The 8,161-nt window shown below is 32.9% G+C and overlaps 1 protein-coding gene across 2 annotated transcripts in view; it reads left to right on the top strand.

Moving 5' to 3' along the window:
• The first annotated feature begins 6,707 nt into the window (after positions 1-6,707).
• The window catches only part of LOC124356698 (calphotin-like), a 152,694-nt gene continuing 151,240 nt past the window's right edge, over positions 6,708-8,161 (top strand). For both annotated transcript variants that reach the window (XM_046807859.1, XM_046807854.1), the window contains exon 1: positions 6,708-6,858. The gene's annotated coding sequence lies outside the window, so the exon portion shown is untranslated. The remainder of the gene's footprint in view (positions 6,859-8,161) is intronic.

Here is an 8,161-nt window from a genome sequence, read left to right as displayed (position 1 = left end):
TTTTACCTCTCTTTAGAATTTGTCAGCTTCTTACCTCCATTATTAAATGTACATACTGTCATATTTATTTTAAATTTTAGTTTCGTAGGCCTACAAATATATTTTTTTATTTTATCCTAAATAACGTTAATGACCTACTTATTTGGGTTTTTTTATTTTCCCCACAGATGTATTTATAACCACCTCATGTCTGACAAGTCTTTAAAATGAGTTTAAAGCAATTACATTGTGCCATGATAGTAAGAATAATAATATATATTGTTTTGAGAGGGTAAGGTGGGCTTTCATTCGAACAGAAAAACCACTGTTGTACTTATAAAATATTGGAAACATAACCTTTCAGGCTAAAAAATTTAAATAAAATAGTGCACCAAACATCTTTATCAAGGTTGTTAGAGAAGGTGTTTGATCATCCTCGTGTGTGTCTACTTCCAGAATTCTTTGTGTGTGTTGTTTAGATGCCAGGTGCAACCATCTGCTGTTAGTTTGATGTTTACATTGTTAAAGAAATTCAAGTCACCCACAAGCTCGATTATTGTGTTTCTGACCAATACAGGTGAACTTTTGTACATCAGTATCACATCTCCATAATTCCCACCTTCTTCAAAATCTTTGAGAAAATTGTACTGAAAAGGCTCATAGACCATTTAACACAACTTGACCTCCTCACTGACTGCCAATACCATTTTCTAAAAGGCAGATAAACAGCTACAGTTCTAACAAACCTGGTGGAATTTATTATTGATCACGTTGACAAAGGCAAATATACCACTTCTGTTCTCCTTCACTACTCAAAAGCATTTGATTGCCTTAGCCATGATAACGAGTATTATTCTTAACAAGTTAGAGGGACTAGGAGTCCAGGAAACTGGTTTGAAAACTATCTCAAAGGACAGAGCAAAATGGTAGAGCTTAATTATATGGAAAATGGTGTTACTCGAACAGTCAAGTCAAAATTACATTTGATTGTAACAGAAGTACTGCAAGGCTTGGGTCTGCACTATTTTTACTCTTGACAAATTACTTCCCTGATTACATCAAAGATTATAGCTCAGTGGTGACACAACATTTTTGCTGAAAGGAGACACCAGAAGTCCTAAGTATCAGTGTCTACATTGCCCTAAACAAGACGTACAACTACTGCCTAGCAAAGAACCTATTACCAAACCCTTCTAAAACAAAACAGATCAACTTCAGTAGAAGAGGTGAACAAATCCTGGCTCTTACTGACATTGATCTTATAGACCAAACATCCTTCGCTCTTGATTGCAATATGCCAAGGAGAGGGGATAACCATGAACATTACATAAGGCGTGCAAATGACTGCCTTGCAGTGCTAAGGACTACCCTCTACATCAAAAAGCCCTCCTATGCTGGTGCAAGATTCTTCAACCTATTCCCTCTCAACATCAAAAGCGGGAATCAAGAAACTACTGGCCAACATGCTTGTAGAGAAGTCCACCTACCTGTACACTACAGAAGAATTTTGCTCTATTACTACCTAATTATCCTTATAAATTGTATAATAATCTTGATTCTTACATTAATATTTTGAAATATTTTTTACATACATCAACCAATGTAACAAATATGTATAATGACACCAATTGGATGTCTTGTAGATGTTGAATAAAGCTTTCTGATCTGATCATGGTCGATTTTGTAGCTTCCTTGCTGGAGGTAGCTCACGCCATGGATTCCAGACCACTGCTTTTTGCTACACCTTTGGGCATCTGACAAGACAGCTGTAGGCAATCATTGACGTAATGATGGGCTTGTAAAATCAAACAACCATCTTAGGCATAAAGCAGCTATGGTGGAAAGGGCTGATTCAATGCGAATGTTGAGTTTAGCTCCAGTTCACCTTCCTCTTACGTGCAACATCTGAAATCTGATGCTGTTACACATTTCTCCTGAAATCTGGAGTCATTTTCATCTGATGGGATCCAAAATAGTCGTAATGAAGAACTTCAAAACGAAACCCCCTCCACCCTGCATCGTTTCAACTTCAGAGACACCCTGACTACAAAAAATGGTGCAATTTAGGTGAAAAGTACTCTCATCAGGTGCACAATTGAGCGTATTACGATGTTGACTGACAAGATCCCAAAGCACGGTGGAGCAACTGAGTCTTCTAAATATAAAGCAGCTATGGTGGGAAGGACTGATTCAATGCGAATGTTGAGTTTAGCTCCAGTTTGAGTGCACTACGATGTTGACTGACATGATCCCAAAGCATCGTAGTGCACCTGATTAGACAATGAGAAAACCTTTTCACCTACATTCATTGACTATTTTGGGATTCCTTCAGATGAACATGACTCAGATTTCAAGAGTCAATTCAGCAACAACATCAGATTTCAGATGCTGCACGTAAGGTGAACTGGAGCTAAACTCAACATTCACATCAATCCATCTTAGGCCAAATTCGCTTTGTCGTACTACAGTACTGTCGGCTTGTACATAGTGACCACTGTAGTAACTACTTCAAATGAAGGTTTTTATTGAACACCACGCCCAGTTGTTTAACTTCACTGAAGAAGGCTACACTAGCAGTTACCTCCTAAGGATAGACTAAATTGCCTCTTCTGTGCTTACATATTCCGATTTATCCACAAAACCAAATAGAAGAAAGTGGTGACGAAAGCTCTGAAAATAGCGTAGCAGAATTTGTAATTTATAACAGCTGGAATACAGAAATAAGTGTAAAAGAAAATGCAACTGATGAAGTGAACCAAGCAAGGCAAAAGGAATTAGATAAAATATTTATAAAATTAATAGAAAATATGAAACTATGAGCTGTTTCATATTATTTTATAATAATATAAAGATTAACTATTTAATAAGGACTTTTTCTAGATATATATTCACAGGCTGTTATAAGAAGTAGTCACTTCTGCTGGTCAGTCCTGCTGCGGCTGCCTTACTTGCATTAATTAATCCCCCAACCAGTAGTACGTGTTCCCTCCTGTTGTTGATTTCAAGTGGGCATTCAGCTAAATTCAGTTTAATAAATTAATTCTTATTGTTTTCTAATACTTTCATAACTAAAATTAAAATGAAAGTTTGCATCATATTTTTTTTTTTTTTATTTTAGCCTAAACCTCTATATTTGGGTTTTTTGTGTTTTTAAAGGAGGAAAATATGGCAATCCTATGCCAGTTAGTTATCAATTTGGAATTTCGAGTAAATAAATGATCTATGATTTACTCTATGGTGTAGGTAAGTAGTTTTTTTTTCTCTTGATTCAGTTTGTATAATTTTTTATTATAAAATAAAAACTAATTTTTATTCATTGTTTTGAAAATTAAATTTGAAGTAAATGTACTTGATACCATTAAAAATTACAATATTCGTTTAAAACATAACCAGTTTACAAGTGACATTGATTTGATTTTGAATCCACAAAACAAAAAGTCAGTATAATAATCTATTCCTTTTTTTCTCATTGTCAAAAATTAGATAGACAGGATTCGGGATAACCCATGACGCCTCACGGTACTATGTAACTTTCGGCTGTGCTTGCCCTGGTGTACATTACTTTAACAATTATAATTATAAATAATCAAAATACTAGAATTAATAAACAATATCATAAATAATAACAATCAGATATTAAATTAGTGGGGATACAAATATGTTGATTTAGTCCTAGGCCTCTAGTTTAGTGTGAGGTTAATTACTTCACTGATGGAATCACTTGAAAACCGACATCTGGCTAGAGACTAGGTACCAACCACTCAATATCAAAACATTGCAATTTATAATATGTATCATAATATGCAAGTGCTATTCTCGTCATTTTCACTGCTCAAACAAATGCTGTTTAAAAACATTTGTATGTGCACTTGGGACCAAACACGAATATTAATTTACGTTATTTTTAAAAGGGATCTAAGAAACTGACATGTTAATAGAGAAATTTCTTACAAAATAATATTTATCAACTAATTAATTGCCGGGGTTCGAGTCCCGGCGGAGCAAGTTCTTTTTTTTATTCAATTTTATTGAAAAAATTAAATTCGGCTGTATATATATATATATATATATATATATATATATATATATATATATATATATATATATTACATAATAAACTTAACTTACTCCAATTCTGTAACCAAACCGATCCCGAACCCTTCCAAATTACCTAAACTATAATTATAGAATGAATTAATATTGCCGACTCGAAATGTATAATAAATCATTCATGTTAACAATCAAACAGCGAAAGAATGTTCCTTATTATATTACAATCTGCATGTAATAAGAGTCTACAGATGTTTTAAATATCTATGCAATCTAATGCAAACTGTTACAAAATTCATTGTAGAGAAAATACAAAGGGAAAACAACACTAGAGTATGTTTGTTTTCAGTACGATATGGCTACCAAAACACTGTTCTGTGGAATCACAGAGTATTCAAGAAAAATGTTTTGAATGATCTAAACACAGAAATGTAAATACTATCTTAGGAGCATATTAACTTTTGTCTTTGCTTTATTTACTTCTTAAATTATATTTATTTTGCAAAAACAAAAATAAGGGGTGAAAACTATAGACCAAAGAGATACAACCAAGAATTCTATTACAATCAAATACTTACTAACCACAAACAATCTTTTTTAAATCTCATTTAAGCCTCAGCGTCAGCTATGCCGGCTTCGAAGTGCACTGGTTTGAACCCGTGATCTCTCGGTTAGAGAGCCGAGAGTATAACCATTACTCTACGGAGGAGGACACGAACAATCTTGTTATTCAAAGTAAGTGTTGATTGTTATTTGTAAGTTCTGGGAGGTACAACATAATTACAATGAGAGAGAATTACTGGCTTGATAATAAAGTGTAAACAGAAAACAGTTAGAGAAAAATTTTGTTTTTATGACACAAAGAGGTCAAGTGATTAGAGGCGGATTTAATACAGTGCATACATTTCAGTACAAATGCATCACTTCCATAAAATAGAAGAGATATTCAAAATGAACATGGAGGAATATTGAATATGTTTAGGAATGAAGAGAACAAAGTTTTAACATTCAGTTCTTCGGCAAGGTATAACTGAATGCCGATATATATTGGCAAATGTCCAACAATTTGTTTTTTTGTTCAAAATCTACTCCGACTTAAAAGCTCTGCATTTCATCTTTTTATTTCAAGCTTTTCCTCGATTGTCATTTGACAGCTAGCTTGGCTGATATAAGTTAGTTTATAGATACCACAGTTGTATCTCTTTGAAATCTTCCCAGATAAACCACGCCCTTTACACCAACTAGTCCCCTTTAACACATTTAATTTTTTGCATATCAGAAAGTATATTTTATCTCATGTGTCTGGAATAACTATCATTTTAAGGAGACGAGTTAGCACACAGGACATGTGTTGTAGAGTCGATGCATGTCCTTGATTAAATGGACTTAATGTAATTTGTAATACATTTCTTTGTTGTTTTATTTGTGACTACGTTCAATTTAGACAGATTCGTTCCTTTGGTTTACATGGCGAGGTGAAGGGCTATTTTGGGCATCCGATTTCTTCTCAAATTTGGAGAAACAGATTAATGTAGTCGTCTTTACTTAGTTCTATTTAGTGGTTTGAACCTACTTCAGTATACGACCTTTTAGCAATCGCAGTATTCAGTTGATTGCTCGTTTGACGATTAATTGCTTGGCGATGGCGGAGTGAACAGTGAATACGCTTCGAAATTCGAAGTGTTTTAAATTCCTATCATTATTTACATCTCCTATAGCTATTTCTTCATTTTCAACCGATTGAGGCGATCATTAAACACAACCAAGTTCCTACTATTCCTTTCTAATTAATCTAAAATTATTTTTAGGCACGATGTTAGCTTGTTTTCAAAACATTTCACTTTGCTATCACTACTTTACGATCTTTTTAAGATGCCCATAATCTTTTCGTTATTTGTATTAAGAAATACAGAATCATATTGATGTTTCTTTAGATTATTTACCCTTTCTAAATAAAATGTTGTACAATTCGAACTTTACATAATACATTTTCTCATCAAAACCTTCACATTTCAAACTCATTTCCCTCTTGGCATGCTACTTTCACACGCAGCACATAACGAACCAACATAACTGCCCGCCGACTTCTTTCCAGCCTCTGAATAGCCTACTTCAAGAGGAGACATATCCTGAGTTAACACTTTATTTTCCTCAGTAACGAACTTTCTATCAGAAAACCGAGCAAGATAATATTCTTAAAGTGTATTTTCTGCCAACATGACGTATACAAAACTAAATCGTTATAAAACAATCATGAACAGTTCAAGTTTAAAGCAATTCTTCCTTCTCAAACATTTAACGTTCTTAAGATTTCCCGTTTAGTATTATTCTTAACATCTACATTATTATTATTTATACGTCTTAAAAGCGTTAAAAAGGTGTGCTGGTTTATTTTTCAACCAAAGCTCAAATCCAACTCAACAATGAAAATCAGCTGTCTTGTTTTCTGTTACAAAACATGCCAATCGCGAAGTTTGTATTTTGTTCTTTGCGTGGTTTATTGGTAAAATGTATATAGTACAATTCAAATTGATATAAATAAATACATACAGTTATGTACATCAATCTGTAAACTGTTTTTTAATAGTTACCACACCCACAACACCAACCCTTAGAGTATTTTTTACGTTGGCACCCCTGAGCAAGGCATCTGGGCACATGAACTATAGCCCTATCTGATTGGTTGTAAATATCACGTGACTCCATAGGGTGGGGTTGAACATCTTACAACGGAACGCCGGCATAGTGCTTGAAGTGTTGTTTAGTGTTAGTAGTGCAAACGTGAATTTAAGGATTTAAAACGAAATTCAGGATATTCTAAATTAAAAGGTATGTTATATTTAACTTGGAATATTCTGCAACAATTAAAAATGCCACGAGAAATATTTTACATCGTCCTTACTTGTTTTAGAGTTACTCATATTGAAAAGTTTCACATCCGCGCGCAGTTCTGCAATGTGGTTTTTGAATTTTAAACGTTGTTACAAGATTTCATACGAATCAATCAAAGCCGGAATGTGATTACATCAGTGTCATTTAATAAAATTGCATTCAAGCATTTTATAGAAACACACACTTTCCAGCATGATCATGACAGTAAAGTTGTTAAAAGTACAAGTTTACTTTTTTAAGATAAATAAAATTACTGTATGCAGTTCGAAGGCACTCTTTCAACGTTTCGTTTGGTTTTCTTTCGATTCAATGTAAATCTTCTTTTTAATACAACTTAGGCCTCTTTAATGATAGACCCTAGTGTAAATGTTCTAATGATCAATAAATACTTGAAGATGATGTTTATAATATTAAATTACAGAGTAATATTTTTTTATACAAGAATTTATTTTTATTGCTAAAACTTATTGCTAACTTCCATAAGCAAAATGGCTATAGTAGCCTTTTACAGTTGCTCTCTTAGTATCAGTCTGGGAGTGTAAATTGTAAACCTTCAAACAAATAATTTTTTAATGTTGTTTTCCCGTAGGCTGTCCTTGGTAAAGTAAGTAGACTTTCACAAGTGGTTGATTTATTGATTTAAGATATGAATATATCAATGTATATGGTCTGATGGGTGTACTTTAATAACCAGCTTACTCTCGTTATTCCGTTGTTTTTATGGAACATTTAAATTGTTTCAGTCAAATGAATTTGATAATAAAATATATTTGGGAAGAATACGATAAGCGAACCTGGTTTTTGTATCGCTTATTACTATCATCGATACTTTATATGTCGAGTAACAGAAAACTATCAGTCGATTAAAAGTCATTTGTTTTAAATATTAATAAAAATAGTTTAAATGATTATGTAATGTTATAAATAATAAAGGAACCATAACCATTAATCAATGATCAAATTAAGACAGGTGACAGGAAAAATGTAATTTAAAAAAAAGAAAATGTAACAATAAAACAAACATCTTGAAACCGAGAAAGACACGTAAAATCACCTTTCAATCTTATTTGGTTTAGTTTTCTAAAGTTAACTATCTTTATTTATTTAAAAGACGTTACGTGTAGAACAAATTGTGTTTAGAATGAAAATTTGTGTACATTTAGTTGGTTTAGTTATTATTCAATGTAATGTGATTTTATTTGATCAGTTGGTTGATTATATCGATAATAATTATATATCC

The sequence above is a fragment of the Homalodisca vitripennis genome, chromosome 3 (genome assembly GCF_021130785.1).
Source record: "Homalodisca vitripennis isolate AUS2020 chromosome 3, UT_GWSS_2.1, whole genome shotgun sequence".
Lineage (NCBI taxonomy): Eukaryota > Metazoa > Arthropoda > Insecta > Hemiptera > Cicadellidae > Homalodisca > Homalodisca vitripennis.
Note: the sequence above shows the minus strand (reverse complement) of the source record. Positions and strands in the feature narration are given on the sequence as shown.